The sequence below is a fragment of the Triticum urartu genome, chromosome 2A, assembly GCF_056163025.1.
Source record: "Triticum urartu cultivar PI428250 chromosome 2A, HENAU_Tu73, whole genome shotgun sequence".
NCBI lineage: Eukaryota > Viridiplantae > Streptophyta > Magnoliopsida > Poales > Poaceae > Triticum > Triticum urartu.
The window spans coordinates 384092140-384109580 of NC_141874.1; positions in this window are offsets into that span (position 1 = coordinate 384092140).

Genomic DNA, 17441 nt, shown 5'->3' on the forward strand with positions numbered 1-17441 from the left:
GCCACACTTTACTTTGCCATGTTCAGGTCCTGTAGCATATAGTTTTGTTGCTCCGAAGTGTGCTACCTGATCTGAAATTCCAGACAAGTGTTAATTTCACTAAGTCTGAGATCTGTTTGTCATATGCATTTTTGCCATGCTTGTTTGAACCTGTTAATGGATGAATTGGCCGTAGCTTAGTGCTAGACTTTTGTTAAGCATCATGTATGGATTACTGCCATGTATTTTTATGCCATGTTTGGGTGCTGTAGCATGTTCATCTTGTTGCATTTAGATGGCTACTTGCTGTAAATCGCAGAACGTGGTCATAATTGAATTGCTTGCCATTTCCAAACCGTAACTCCGATTCCGGTGATCTTTATATCGTCTTCAAGCGATTTCATATCATCTTTCCAGTGGCACACTTGGTTTTCCAAGTTGAGGCCAGGTTCTTGCATTCCTTGTCAAATCTTGTATATGCATCCCGCATCGCATCCCGCGTAGCATACCATCCTTGCATCATATTGTTTGAGCTTTGCACGTGGTTGATTGTGTTCCGTTTGCTTGTTTGTATTGTTTGGGTAGAGCCGGGAGATGAGTTTGCTAACGAGGAGCCCGTTGAGTTTGCTTTCGAGGATCCAGTCAACTCTGACAACTTTGCAGGCAAGATGATCATACCCTCGAAATCACTACTATCTTTGCTTTGCTAGATGCTCGCTCTTTTGCTATGCCATGCTACGATGCCTACCACTTGCTTTCAAGCCTCCCAAATTGCCATGTCAAACCTCTAACCCACCATGTCCTAGCAAACCGTTGATTGGCTATGTTACCGCTTTGCTCAGCCCCTCTTATAGCGTTGCTAGTTGCAGGTGAAGATTGGAGGCCGTTCTTTGTTGGAACATTATTTACTTGTTGGGATATCATTATATTGCCATGTTATCTTAATGCATCTATATACTTGGTAAAGGGTGGAAGGCTCGGCCTCTCGCCTAGTGTTTTGTTCCACTCTTGCTGCCCTAGTTTTCCGTCATATCGGTGTTATGTTCCCGGATTTTGCGTTCCTTACGCGGTTGGGTTATAATGGGAACCCCTTGACAGTCCGCCTTGAATAAAAATCCTCCAGCAATGCCCAACCTTGGTTTTACCATTTGCCACCTAGCCTTTTCCCTTGGGTTTCGCGGACTCAAGGGTCATCTTATTTTAAACCCCCCCGGGCCAGTGCTCCTCTGAGCGTTGTTCCAACCTAGAGCACCGTGTCGGGCTGTCCCTTGGCAACTTGGGTTACGTTGGCTCCCGTACGCTTAGCTTATCCAGTGTGCCCTGAGAACGAGATATGTGCAGCTCCTATCTGGATTTGTCGGCACAGCGGGTGGTGTTGCTGGACTTGTTTTACCATTGTCGGAGTTGTCTTGAAGAACCGGGATACCGAGTCTGATCGGAATGTCTCGGGAGGAGGTCTATTCCTTCGTTGACCGTGAGAGCTTGTCATGGGCTAAGTTGGGACTCCCCTGCAGGGATTTGAACTTTCGAAAGCCGTGCCCGCGGTTATGGGCAGATGGGAATTTGTTAATGTCCGGTTGTAGATAACTTGAACCTTAACTTAATTAAAATGAATCAACAGTGTGAGTTACCGTGATGGTCTCTTCTCGGCGGAGTCCGGGAAGTGAACACGGTGTTGGAGTAATGCTTGCGCAGGTTGTTCTCTAGTTTCTCGCTCGCGCTTTGCCTCCTCTTCTCACTCTCTTTTGCGAACAGGTTAGCCACCATACATGCTAGTCGCTTGCTGCAGCTCCACATATTTTTACCTTACCTTACCTATTAAGCTTAAATAGTCTTGATCGCGAGGGTGCGAGATTGCTGAGTCCCTGTGGCTCACATATTACTATTACACCAGATGCAGAGCCTGATGATTCCGCTCCAGATGGCGCGCTTGAGCTCAAGTGGGAGTTCGACGAGGACTCTCAACGATACTACGTGTCTTTCCCTGATGATCAGTAGTGGTTCCCAGTTGGGGTGATCGGGACCGTGTCGCATGTTGGGTTATCTTTCATTTTGGCGCCGTAGTCGGGCCATGAGTGTTTGGATGATGTAATGCTATTTTTATGTACTTGATTGATGTGGCGAGTGTAAGCCAACTATGTTATCTCCCCTTTTATTATCTATATTACATGGGATATTGTGATGATTGCCTAACTTGCGACATATGCCTTCAATGCGATTATGTATCTAAGTCATGCCTCGACACGTGGGAGCTATAGCCGCATCGAGGGTGTTACAATCCTACACCTACCAATCCCTTCGAGTGAAGCCATTGGAAATCTCATACAGTTCAGTCAATTTCTTCAGTGACAGAGACGAAGTTCTTCTGGTCTCTGAGGAATTTGTCCTGACTGTGGAGTTAGGAATTCGCCAGTGCGGATTGCCTACATAGTGAGGAACATGATAGCCCTGAGGATTTTGCTACTCAAAATTCCGACCGTTGCTGTGCTATGCGCCAGCTGTCCCAAAATATCTATCCACCTAACGGTCATATCATTGAAGGGCATTTATGTCTTATCATGTCGGGGTGCTCCCTAGGCTATAAATAGCCGCCCCCTACAACCACTAGTTGGTTGGCTGCTCTGAGAGAAATTTGAGAACAGCCCATCCTCCGAGGACTTTGAGCGAAAATCATCAAGTGAGGAAAAACCCAAAACCCAAACACCTACAAACCCCAGGTGATTGAGCATCACTGAAGAGATTGATCCTGCGTAGATCCGACGCTTGTTACCTTTGAAGACTGTGCTTCTTCCAGACGGTTAGGCGTCATGGTCTAGAGCATCCAAGAGGAATTGTGGATCGCCGAGTGACCGAGTTTGTGAAGGTTTGGAAGTCGCCTGAAGACTTACCACGAGTGATTGGACGAGGTCTGTGTGACCTTTGTTCAAGGAGAATACGGTGAGGACTGGGTGTCCTGAGCTGAGTGTCCAGGACCGTGTGTCCTCAAGTTTAAATACTCAGCCGCTCCAACCAGACATACAACTGAGACAACAGTTGGAACTGGTCTACCAAATCATTGTCTTCACCAAGCTTACTGGTTCTATTTCCTCAACTCTTCCATTTCCTCATAACTGTGTTGCGTGCTTGTTCATATCTGTGTTTGAAGAATTTGACTGAAGACTCTCAATTTCCTCAGTTCAATTTCTTTAGTCTGTTTGTCTTCATCCTGTGTTATCTTATGCTTACGCTTCTGTACTCTATGCCTGTCTTCATTTCATCATGATGACTATGCTTGTATTCTGTTACGTTTACTTTTGAGTACTCATTCCGCTGCTAGTAGTTCTTCGCTAAGGAATTTCCTCACCGGCAAATTCGTCAGTGAAGAATTTCATAAAAATCGCCTATTCACCCCCTCTCTAGTCGATATAACGCACTTTCAATTGGTATCAGAGCAAGGTACTCCCTTGTTCTGTGTGATTTTGGTTTAACCGCCTGGAGTTTTAGTTATGTCGACCGCAGGTATGATCAAGGTCTCTGCTGGGTGTCCTACCTTCGATGGGACGGACTACCCCTACTAGAAGAATAAGATGCGAATGCATCTTGAAGCAATTGATAACGATCTCTGGTATGTTGTGGAAAATGGTGTTCCCTCAGTCACACCTTCTCTGAATGCTGCTGATGTGAAGAGATTCAAGCAACTCGACTCTCAAGCGAAGAATATCATATGTGGCCATCTGAGCAAAGGACAGTATGGCAGAGTGAGTGCTTTGGAGACAGTGAAGCTTATCTGGGACAGGTTGTCCTAAGTGAATGAAGGAGTCTCAACTCAGCGTGACTCTTGAGTTGATGTTCTTCGCAATCTCTTCAACTGCTTCAAAAGACTCGACAATGAAAATGTTCAACAAACCTTCGATCGCCTCACTGACATCTCAAATGAGCTTCAAGCACTTGGTGCCACTGACATCACCGACCATGAGGTGGTGAAGAAGTTGCTGAGATCGCTTGATTCCTCATTTGACACTCTGGCATTGATGATACAAGAACGTGCTGATTACAAGTCACTTGATCCCGCTGATATTCTCGAAAGGTTAAATACTCATGAGTTCCAACTTGCTAAAAAGAGAGATCTCTATGGTTCAAGCTATGGCAGAACACGTGCACTGAAGGCCAAGGCAGTATCTGAGTCCTAAGATGAAGACTCTGGTAGCAGCCTTGGTGATCCTGAAGAACTAAGCCATTATCTGGCTCTGCTTGTGAAGAAGTTCCAAAAGTTATCAAGACGTGGTCGCCTTGGAAGACCCTCAAGGAGCAGTGATTCCTCATCCAGTGACTACAAGAGGAGGCTCTGCCACAAATGCAAGAAGCCTGGACATTACATTCAAGATTGTCCTCAATGGGAAAAGGAATCAAAGAAGAAGAAATACAAGGATTACAGTTCTGATGATGCGAAGAAAAAGAAGAAATCCACAAAATCCTCATCATCAAAATCCTCAAGGCCTTCATATCATAAGAAGAGCAGCTCCAAGAAGGCCAGGGCATTCATTGGCAAGGAAATGGACTCTGAGGCTGAATCTGAAGAAAATGAGGAAGAGGAGTCATCTGAGGAGTCTGAATCCGGAGTGGCGAGCCTAGCTCTCGCTACTGCATTCGTCAGCAAGTCTATCTTCAACACTGAAGAAAATAACCTCACCAACAAAGTTGATGAAGGGGATGATGACTACGCTCCCACCTATTGCTTCATGGCAAAGGGTGCCAAGGTACTCAAATATACCTCATCTGAATCAAGTGAGAATGAATCTGATGAAAATCTTAAGCCCAGCTATTCTAAACTTGCTAAGATTGCTGTAAAACAACAAAGGGCTTTAGAAAAGGTTCAAAACATGCTAGACAAAAGTGATGATATGTTGGTGAAGAAATGGATCGCACTAAAGCCTTGACTGAAAATCTTCAGAGATTTCAGACTAGGTTTGACAATCTTCAAAGTCATCATAACACTCTCTTATCCAATCATGAGAAGCTTTCTTATGAATTTCTTCAAAGAAAGCAAGATCTTGAAAAGCTAAGAGTGAGTTATGAAGATCTTCAGAAGGAGCACGATTCATTACTTGCTCAACAAATCAGCGCATCTCAGGAAGAATTTGTTCCTCCATGCTTGAAGTGCATTGAACATGAATCTGCTAATTCTTCACCTGAATGTTCGAATGCTGCTAATGTTTCAAATTCTTCACATGCCTCTGCTATCACTAATTCCTCATCTGAGGACATTGCTAGTATCACTGACGATGCAGGGCTGAAGGAATTGTACATGACGGGCATGTACAAAAGCCTCAAAGGGCATCAGGCTCTTTGTGATGTGCTTAAAAAGCAGATCCTCAACAGGAACCCTAGGAAAGAGGGTATTGCCTTTGAGAGGAAACTCAACGCTGATGGTACATATTGGAAGCCTGAGCAGTACCCCAAAACTACATGGGTTGATGCAAAGGGACCTCCAGTTGATCCATCTAACCTATCTGGATATGCATGTGAATCTCCTCATTCTGATGTTGAGTCATTTGACTCCAACTACAAACTGTTCAAAAATCAGAATGGTGAAGTATTTGCTAGATATGTTGGCACTAACTGCAGGAACGGTCCCCCTATGAAGAAAATCTGGGTTCCCAAAAGTTGCCTTGAAAATCTTCAGGTGAATGTCATCATGACGCCACCTGTGAAGAATAGGAACCCCAGATCAAATTCTTCATATGGACCAAATTCTTCATATGGATCCAAGTCCTCATACGGACCAAACTCCTCACATGGATCAAATTCCTCAAAAGGATCAAAGTCCTCAAATGAACATCATCGTGCTAACCCGTCTGTTTCACAGGGAAGATCTAAGGATTATGGATATGTGCATTATTCTTCAAATCATTATGTCCATAAGTCCTCGAAGAATTTCTGTGCTTACTCGTATGCTTATTCTAACCCCTCTTATGTGAAACGAAATGGACTGGCTTCTATACCATCCTTCTCGTATGGAGCTCGCAGAATGATGAACTCGTTGCCACCCCTTCAGATGTGGGTGGTGAAGAAAAAGAACTAATCTCTTCTGCAGGGTCAGGTCTCCAAACGTACGTAATCGTCTGAAGAATTTGCTGGAGACCCGAGCATGCCTGATAGGACGCAGGCTAATCATGAAGAAATGAACTTTCATTTCTCAGTCCTCATATTGCTTTATCTGTTCTTTTGCTCGATGAAATTGATCTGATGAATTGATGTCATATTCTTCACTGATGAAGTATATGATTTTGTAAGCTGCACTAATTCATCTGTAGGATGATCAACCCAAAGCCAGCAAGTGGGTCCTCGATAGTGGATGTACAAACCACATGACTGGTGACAAGAATCTATTGATGGATGCTCCATTATCTCCGTCGCATCTGAAGCATATCATCTTTGCTGACAAAGGCAAAAGTCAGGTATTGGGTCTAGGTAAGGTTGCGATCACAAAGGATCGACACATGGACAAAGTCATGCTTGTTGAGTCCTTAGGATACAACCTTATGTCTGTCTCAATGCTTTGTGATCTTGATATGGTTGTTGTCTTTGGCAAGTACCGTTGTGTTGTGGTTATGGAAGCTGACAATTCCAAAGTCTTCGAAGGCTTTAGGAGAGGAGACCTGTATATTGTTGATTTCTCTACAGGACCAAAACCAGCCGTGTGCTTACTTGCAAAAGCTTCAGAAGGGTGGCTCTGGCATCGACGACTTGGTCATGCAGGCATGAGGAATTTGCACATGCTTGCGAAGAAGAAGCATGTCATTGGCATCGAAAATGTCAAATTCCTCAAGGATCACCTATGCGGAGCCTGTGAAGCTGGGAAGATGACGAAGGCCAAGCATCCAGCGAAGACTGTCATGACCACCACTCGCCCATTTGAATTGCTTCACATGGATCTCTTTGGTCCTAATCATTATTCTGCTATTTCAAATGAAGCATCTCAATATGGCTTTGTTATTGTTGATGATTATTCTCGCTACACATGGGTACACCTTGTTACTTACAAACATGAAGTGCAGGAAGTCTTCAAACAATTTTCCTCGAGGGCTTCAACCAACTTTGGTGTGAAGATGAAGCACATCAGAAGTGACAATGGCACTGAGTTCAAGAATTCTGGTCTCGATGACTATCTTGATGAACTTGGTATTACTCATGAGTTATCTGCTCCTTATACTCCTCAGCAGAACGGCGTTGTGGAGCGTAAGAACAGGACTCTTGCTGAGATGGCTTGCACTATGCTTGATGAATACAAAACGCCTCGTCGGTTCTGGACTGAGGCAAGGCAATTGATACTGCATGCCACATCATCAACAGAGTATATCTTCACAAATTCTTCAAGAAAACTGCCTATGAACTCCTCACTGATAAGAAACCCAATGTAAGTTATTTCAAAGTCTTCGGTGCTAAATGTTGGATTAGAGATCCTCATCACAACTCAAAATTTGCACCGAAAGCACATGAAGGTTTTATGCTTGGTTACGGAAAGGACTCGCACACCTACAGAGTCTTCAACAACGTTCTTGACAAGGTTGTTGAAACTGTAGATGTGCGGTTCGATGAAACTAATGGCTCGCAAAGAGAGCACCTACCTACTGTGATAGATGAACCAGCACCTGAGGAACTATCAAGTTCAAGGCTACTGAGGATGTCATTCCCACTGAAGAATCTGCTGAAGAATTCATTCCAGAACATGAAGAACGCCGAGCTAATGCACCTGAAGAAAATGTTGAAGAAAATGGTGCTGAAGAAAACGCTGATCAAATTCTTCAATGACAACCAGCTCATCCTCGCATTGCAAAAGAAGTGCAAGTTGAAAAGATCATCAATGACATCAAAGCGCCAGGTCCTCTCACACGCTCAAAAGCTTCACATTTGTCTAACTTTTGTGGGCACTATGCTTTTGTCTCTATTACAGAGCCCACTAAAGTAGATGAAGCATTTCTGGAGCAGAGTGGATTCAGGCCATGCAAGAAGAATTACATCAGTTTGAGCTCAACAATGTCTGGGAACTAGTCAAACGTCCAGATCCTCGCAAGCACAATATCATCGGCACAAAGTGGATCTACCGCAACAAGCAAGATGAAAATGGCCTTGTGGTGAGAAATAAGGCACAGCTTGTAGCTCAAGGCTACACACAGGTTGAAGGAATTGATTTCAATGAAACGTTTGCACCTGTTGCTAGACTTGAGGCTATTCGCATATTACTTGCTTATGCTAACCATCATGATATCACTTTATATCAAATGGATGTGAAAAGTGCATTCCTCAATGGTAAGCTTGAGGAAGAAGTATATGTTGCTCAACCCCCAGGTTTTGAAGATCCAAAGAATCCTAACAAAGTCTTCATACTCAACAAGGCCCTCTATGGCCTCAAGCAGGCCCCACGGGCGTGGGATGATACTTTGAAGGAATTCCTCATGACGAAAGGCTTCAAACCCAGTTCACTCGACCCTACCCTTTTCACTAAATCTTATGATGGTGAATTGTTTGTGTGCCAAATATATGTTGATGATATTATCTTTGGCTGTACTGACCAACGTTACAGTGATGAATTTGCCTCTATGATGAGTGAAGAATACCAAATGTCTATGATGGGAGAGTTGAAATTCTTCTTAGGTCTTCAAATTCATCAACAACGCAATGGCATATTCATATCTCAGGAGCAATACCTCAATGATGTACTGAGGAAATTCGGCATGCAAGATTGCAAAGGCGTCAAAATTCCTATGCCCACAAATGGCCATCTGTGCACTGATGAAAATGGTATTGACTTCGATCATAAGGTATACCGCTCCATGATTGGTTCTTTATTATACTTATGTGCATTTAGGCCAGATATAATGCTTAGTGTTTGCATGTGTGCCCGATTTCAAGCTACACCGAAGGAATCACACCATAAGGCTGTGAAGCATATTCTTCGATATCTAGCTCACACACCAACACTTGGATCATGGTACCCCAAGGGCTCGGCTTTTGATCTCATTGGATATTCTGACTCTGACTATGCTGGTGATCATGTGGACCGCAATTCAACATCTGGTACATGCCATTTCCTCGGACGATCTTTGGTTTGTTGGTCCTCAAAGAAACAGAACTGCGTATCACTATCTACTACTGAAGCTGAGTACATTGCCGCTGGTTCTTGCTGTGCCCAATTGCTATGGATGAAGCAAACTCTCAAGGACTACGGTGTCAACATGAAGAATGTGCCTCTCTTCTGTGACAATGAGAGTGCCATCAAGATTGCTCATAGCCCAGTTCAGCACTCGAAGACAAAGCACATTTAGATTCGTCATCATTTTCTTCATGATCATGTGTTGAAGGGCGACATTTCTATTGAGCACGTGAAGACTGAAGAACAACTAGCCGATATCTTCACAAAGCCCTTGGATGAGAAGAGATTTAGCAAGTTGCGGTGTGAGCTAAATATCCTAGAATCTTTGAATGTTCTTTGAAAAGGACACTCATCCTAACACTTATGCAAAATTGATGACTTAGATGTGCAACACATGAAGAAACGTTTTTCTTCAATTCAATGAAGAACCACATTCTTAGTGTGAAGAAATTAACGAAGAATTTGATTTTCAGAACCCTACGATAATTGTACGTGGTGTCTGAAATCATCATTCTTATACGGTGGGTCATGCCACCACCAAAAGTTGAAATTCCTCAATTATTCATATTCTTCAACTTTGCATTGTCTTCACTGCTTCCGTCGTTTTTCTTCGTTGACTATATATATATATATAAGTTTATGTCCTCTACAGCATTCACTTATTGCTAATTCTTCAAGTTGGTTTTTCTGCTAAGTGAATGTGATCGGACCCTTCCCCCTCTATGCTATACTCAACCCAATCTATTCACAAATTCTTCATGTGCGTTCTATTTGGAACTCGTTCAAAATCTTCACTGTGTCCTTGTCAGCTGAAGAAATTGCGAACGGAACTTTAAAACCTATCTTATCAAAAATTTCGGCTTTGCCACTCAAACCGTTCCGCATCCCATGTTATACTTATCCACTCACCCATGATCGCACACGATCTCCACCTCTCAGTACGTGGGTGACATATGTTAAGCGAATGAGAAGGGTCAGGGGCACATTCGTCCAATTTCTTCGGGCGAGCAGTTTTTCACCGTGGCTATAAATACCCCTCCTTCCCTTCCTCACTTCTTTTACTCCGCTCGATCTCTCTCTCCAGCTCGAGCTTCTCAAACCCTAGCACCGCCGCTACTTCATCACCGCCGGTGAGGAAGAGCTTCACTGCCTCGACCTCGTCGCCGACGTACTCGCGCCGACTGCGGAAATCTTCACTCCGCCGCCGCCGTAGCCGTCTTCCTCCGCCAAGTTAGGGCGTGGAAGATCTGCATAGACGAACTTCACATCTCCTCACTCCAGTTCGTCCTGTTCTTCGTCCAGGGTAATTAAAATTTACTTTTACTGCCCTCGTTGATTCGAATGATTATCTTCAAAATCTTCAAAGGTGTTTTTTTTCATAGTTTCACACACTAAACACCTCACAAGTCATCTGTTCTTGATTCGTTTCTCTAAGCATCATTTTTCTTCAAGATTCCTCAATTGTGTGGATCTTCGATCTATACAACTCTGGAACCTAAGACAAAGAACGCTTAGTGAAATTCTTCAAGACTCATCTGGTCAAATTCCTCAAACTTGTTCTTTTAAAAAACCCTCTGAGAATACATATGACCTCTCCAAATTCCTCGCAACTATACTCTGTTCACAGGTACACATGTCAGCTGCTGAATCACTAGGTTCTCATCAACTTAACTCATTTGCAGCATTCCTCGAAGAAAAGTTGCATACTTCTTCAGAGAATTCAATTGTTCAAATTCCTCAACTGAAGAAAATGGCTGACGGTAAGAAGCCACAGAAGGGAGGAAAGAGGCCTGATGTAAATACATCGTTTGAGATCCCTGATGAAATATATGCTGGGTACTGCACACCTACCGAGGAAACCAAGAATGAGCGCAAAGTGCGCATTCAGAAGATAGAGAGGAGATGGGCAAGAGAATGGAGGGAGTACAGATATGTCACTCCTAAGTATATGAAGAAATTCGCACTTAATCCTCCATGCCCAAGAGCTCCATTGGCACCTGGCCAAATCGCTGATCCCACCAGCCTCAAGCACGGTGAGGACTATCCTGATGAATGGGCCAAGCGCCAAGCCAAGTTGGCTAAGCAAGCCAGAGAAGCAGTGAGGAAATTCAATGAAGACTCTGTTGCTGCTGCTGCCTCTGCTGAGGCCTTTGCTATCAAGCCAAAGAAGGCTATGTCAAAGAAGTCTGCGCGCAAGCCAAGTGCTTCACCAACAATGCCCTCAAGGCCAAGTCCCTCAGCAATGCCCTCACGGCCAGAATCCTCAAAGCCCTCACGGCCAATTACTCATGCTGCTCCTGTTCCTCCAAAGTCCTCAGCTCCTCCACCTAAGCCCTCAGCTGTTCCGACTAAATCCTCAGCACCTGTGCATCTCGCCTCATGCCAAAGGACTGCATGCATCTCCATTGCCTCAGGTGTCTCAGCTAGTTCCTCAGTTGCACCAAGTTCCTCAGCTGGCCCCTCACCGCTGAAGACAAAGGCCACTGCTGGACGAGGTCCTCGCCCAAGTCCTCAAAAGAAACAAGTCGCTTTCCAAGTACCGTCTGAAGAGGACGAAGCTGATGATGATGAACTTGCAGAAATCATCAGAGACAGGCAAGCCAGGGCCGCTAGAGCCAAAGGATCAGAGGTGCCACTGCTTTTGGATCCCAAGTTGATCCTCGACTACATTGATGTCTGGCACAAGGACCCCAACACTCCCATGCCTGACTTCAAGCTGACTCCTGGCCAAAGTCCCATGCTGACCCACTTCATTCAAGAAGAAAAGTGGAAATTTGAGAAGGCCAGGCAGATCAAGAAAGCTCAATACAAGAAAGAGAGCTATCTGAAGAAAAACATTGTCTCTATGACAATTGAAGAACTTGTCACTATTCAGACTGAGATCAAGAAACTCAGTGATGACTTTGACGCATATCGCGCTGATTGGCTTGGAGCCAAGGTTCGTTTTGTGAAACTTGCGGATAACTTCACTTCCAATGTTGCAGCCCCAACGCAACAGGAAATTCCTCAGGCTGAAGCATCTGCTCAGCCTACTGAAGAAAATGCCAGCACCGCTGATGACAAGCAGGCTTCTGAAGAAAATGTGAGTTCCGGGACTGATGACTGCATTCTAGCCACTGAAGAAATTGCCAGGGCACCCACTAGTGGTGCGCCTAAAGAAACTGAAGGACTCAGGGCAACTGCATCAGTTGTGCTTGAAGAACATCAACCAGATTCCTCAGCTGCTCCTGCACCAACTTCAACTCCAATCCCTCCATCTGCATCAGATGTGAAGAAGACCAAGGCTGCAGAGCATGCTGCAGTGAAGAAAAGGAAAGCATCAGTTGCTTCAGATTCTTCAGCTTCGAAGAAAATGAAGCCTATGACAAGTTCATTTGCAAATCCGATTGATGTTGTTCCCATCTCAACCAGGCCATCAAAGGACCTTGTTCCTTTTGATGAAGAATATGTGATCCCCAGCGGATTTGATGAAGAAACTCCTTCTGCTGCTTCGTTTGAACCGTTGGATGAAGAAATAGAAGTGGATGCGATCCCTTCAACACCTATCATCTCCTCGCCTATGCCTCAGTTCACAACTGAAGAGGCTGGCGTTGAAGAAATGGAAGATGAAGAAGTGGACGTTGGCTGCTCCACACTTGTAATCAGTGATGAATTCTGGGAAGGTCAGCATCCAAACTCTCCAATGTTCACCCCTTTACAGCAAATTCCTCAGCCCCCCACACAAACTGTACAAATGGGCTATGAAGAAACTCATCCCACTGCATCTGTCCATGAGGAAATTCCAGCCACTAGCGCTGAAGAAACTGCTGCTGCTGAACAACCAACGACACAGACTGCCACTGAGGAGGAACCAGAAATTCCTCAGCCTGAAGAACCTGCGATTGAGATTCCTGAGGTCGTGATGCAACTCACTGACACTCCTCTGCCGAAGCCAAAGGATCCATTCTCACGCAAGCAAAAGTTCAAGGCTGATGATTTCTTCGGCAAGCATGTATTCTTCGAAGATTACAACCCATATAACTCTGCTCGCATTAGGAAGAGGCGTTTCTGGACTGCTAGTCAAGCCAATTTCTATTCCTCAGTGCTGTTCAACAAGGAGAAGATCTTCTACCATGAGCATATTCCTCACGTGGATATGGAATCTCTGCCGTGCTTCGCACCAGTCCTCAATGTTCTTCACGACGCTGGACTGCTAAACTTTTGCTCTGACATCTGCGATTGGAATGAAGAACTGATTCTTCAATTCTATGCAACGCTACACATCACCGGAGATGCCGAAGATGTGAATTCATGGGTGCTGGACTGGATGTCTGAAAACACTCACTACACTGCACCAGCCTCTGAATTGCTTCGTGCTCTACCACTCAGTCCTCCCCTTGAAGAAGCTCGCTGCATCTACAGTGAACCTGAGCTCACACATCATTACATGCAGGTGCTGATGAAACCTTTGAAGCCAGGTCAAGCACCAAGAACCAAATTCCTCATGAAGGAATTACTGTACGTGCCCAAAACTGTCTATCGTATTCTTACGAGGACAATCAGTCCTATCAAAGGCCACGACTCATCTGATGAGGAAATTGTTGGCATCATGAAGAATTTGGTATTCAACATCGTTCATGGCATTCCTGTCAATTATCATGATTTCTTCATGAGGATTATGGCAAATGTTGCACTGTCTCCGTTTGAGCTGAAGCCTTATGCACCTTGGATTATCAGATTCCTCAGGACAAGGTCTTCACTCAACTACAAAGTTGATTTCCAGAATCACCTCAGCTACTTGCCCCCAATTGAAGTCCTCAAGCAGACATACTCCTCAGTTGATGGAAAGGGCAAGGCACCAGCTGTAATAGATGAAGGCATTCGTCCATTGGATGGTCAGTTTTGCAAAGCTGCATCTTATTCCACCAATGATGACTCTGCCACACATGACTCTGCCAATGCACCCAAGTCCACTCCTCAAGCCACTGCTCCGCGCGTGATGACTGACCGTGAACTTCTACTTAGTCTTCACCAGAAGGTGGATCGAAATCACAAATGGGTTAAGCGTCAGTTTGGTTCACTTCTTCACAACATGACTGCCACACACAATGCAGTGAAGAAAAACCACTACTACCTCCATCAAGTCTTCGGTCGCACCTGGGCAATCCTGTCACATCTGTATGGTGAAGAAGATCTGAAGAAAATGGGTCTCAAAGAAGATTTTGACTGGTATGCACCTCCACCGAAGAAATTCAAGAAGGTCAAGGTTCCTTCTCTGGTGGCCAGCTCATATTCTTCATCGCGCGACACTAATGAAAATGAAGACTTGGACGACACTGCGGCATGCCCTACTACGACAAATGACCCCAACAACGCTGGCGCTCCTTCATCAACTTGATATTCTTCAGGGGCGTTAGTCCTCATATTCGATCCTTTTGGTCATTTGATGACAAAGGGGGAGAATTTTGAGTTAGTCTTCAAGCGGGTCTTTCTATATGGGCGTTTTTTTGTTAAGTTACAACTCTCGTTCTTCTGAGACTTTATTGGATCGAGTTGTAAACTTAAACCCGATGGTGCTCTGATACTTTTGATATGTTTTGATGCATGCTTATTCCTCATATATGCTAATGCATGCATGCTGAATTACATCAGTCACCATATTTCATCCCTGTTCAAGAATTCATCCGATTAACCAGTTAACTTGCCGATTAATCCCTACTCGTAGGGTCACCGAGTAGCCGATTAACCGATTAATCACCCGAGTAATTGATTAAATGGCCGATTAACTTGCCGATTAGCCTATTAATCCCCTACTCGCCAGCCAACCGAGCAGCTACCAGTTAACGATTTCCTTCAAATTCTTCATTGTGATATGTCAAATGCGTGTATGAATTACAAGATATAGGGGGAGATCTCCATGATTCAACTCTTCAAGAGTGCATTGCTTCAAAAGCAAATTCCTCACTATGCACATCTTCAGGGGGAGTTCTTCTATATCTTGCAATCAAATTCCTGAATATCAGTAGTTACACTTCATATGTTTATCCCCGTTGAAAACTTAACCTATATTGTCATCAATCACCAAAAAGGGGGAGATTGTAAGTGCATCTAGTGCCCCTTAGTGATTTTGGTGTATTGAAGACTTATAGGTTAAGGGACTAGTGCGTTTGTGAGTGTACACAGGTCTATAAGTCTATTAGGAGTTTAATATTTACAGAGAAAGTCGAGCCCTACAAATGAAGTTCTTCGACTGAAGACTTTGTATTTCTGAAGACTTTGAAAGTGAAGAAATTGGTGTGACCTTGAAGACTTGGTATTCATTCGAGGAACATTAAGCGTGAAGACTTTTGTTTTCGTAGTTTCATTTTCTCTTTTTTGAGTCATAGGAAACACCGTACTGTTAAAGGGGGTCGAGGAAATACTAAGGAAAAATTTCCAAGTGATGCTCAACTCAAAATCCTACACCTACCAATCCCTTCGAGTGAAGCCATTGGAAATCTCATACAGTTCAGTCAACTTCAGTGACAGAGACGAAGTTCTTCTGGTCTCTGAGGAATTTGTCCTGACTGAGGAGTTAGGAATTCGCCAGTGCGGATTGCCTACACAGTGAGGAACATGATAGCCCTGAGGATTTTGCTACTCAAAATTCCGACCGTTGCTGTGCTATGCGCCAGCCGTCCCAAAATATCTATCCACCTAACGGTCATATCATTGAAGGGCATTTATGTCTTATCATGTCGGGCTGCTCCTTAGGCTATAAATAGCCGCCCCTACAACCACTAGTTGGTTGGCTGCTCCGAGAGAAACTGACACTTGTAATTTGAGAGCAACCCATCCTCCGAGGACTTTGAGCGAAAATCATCAAGTGAGGAAAAACCAAAACCCAAACACCTACAAACCCCAAGTGATTGAGCACCACTGAAGAGATTGATCCTGCATGGATCCGACGCTTGTTACCTTTGAAGACTGTGCTTCTTTCAGACGGTTAGGCGTCATGGTCTAGAGCATCCAAGAGGAATTGTGGATCGCCGAGTGACCGAGTTTGTGAAGGTTTGGAAGTCGCCTGAAGACTTACCACGAGTGATTGGACGAGGTCTGTGTGACCTTAGTTCAAGGAGAATACGGTGAGGATTGGGTGTCCTGAGCTGAGTGTTCAGGACTGTGTGTCCTCGAGTTTAAATACTCATCCGCTCCAATGAGACGTACAACTGAGACAACAGTTGGAACTGGTCTGCCAAATCATTGTCTTCACCAAGCTTATTGGTTCTATTTCCTCAACTCTTCCATTTCCTCATAACTGTGTTGCGTGCTTGTTCATATCTGTGTTTGAAGACTTGGACTGAAGACTCTCAATTTCCTCAGTTCAATTTCTTTAGTCTGTTTGTCTTCATCCTGTGTTATCCTATGCTTACGCTTCTGTACTATGTGCGTGTCTTTATTTCGTCATGATGACTATGCTTGTATTCTGTTATGTTTACTTTTGAGTACTCATTCCGCTGCTAGTAGTTCTTCGCTAAGGATTTTTTTCACCGGCAACTTCCTCAGTGAAGAATTTCATAAAAATTGCCTATTCACCCCCCCTCTAGTCGATATAACGCACTTTCAGATGACATTATGGTCGACGTGAATACCTCGACCGCCGAAAACCAGGAGGGGATGACCCCTCTGGAGAACAAAGAGGGGGATCTTGGTCAATCCAAGCTCTCCCTGAAAACGGTTCCGGAGCCGCTAAGGCACCAGGAGCTGAGTATTCTAGCCGCCACCATGGGAAGAGCCAGGGTAACTCTGCCACCCCAGCCTGCTTCAGAGCGAGCTCCAGCTAGGTGGCCGGATGTGGTGGAGGAGGCGCTGACTGTCATGGGAACGGATCTGACAGTAGAGGTAGGGGGTACGTAGGAGAGGGAAGATCCTAGCTACGACGAGATTGTACACTCGAATTTACGAGTTCAGGCCCCTCTCAGAGGACGTAATAGCCCTACGTCTCGATGCTGTAGGATCTTTGTTTGTTTGGAGTGTTGAGTTACAGGGGGTGCGAATCCTTGTGCAGGAGGAGAGGGGCGGCTTATATAGAGTCCGCTGACCCCTCGTTCCCCTCAGTTACGCAAGGGTTCAACATGAGAATAAAGAGGAGAACGTTACTGGAAGCTGAAAGTGCGTTATATCGACTAGAGGGGGGTGAATAGGCGATTTTTACAAATTCGTCACTGAGGAATTTCTTGGTGAGAAAATTCCTAAGTCACGAACAACTAGAAGTGGAATAAGTACTCAGATGCAAGCATAACAGAGTAATAGCACAGTCATCATGATGAAATGAAAACAAGCACAAAGTACAAGAAGCGTATAAACAGGA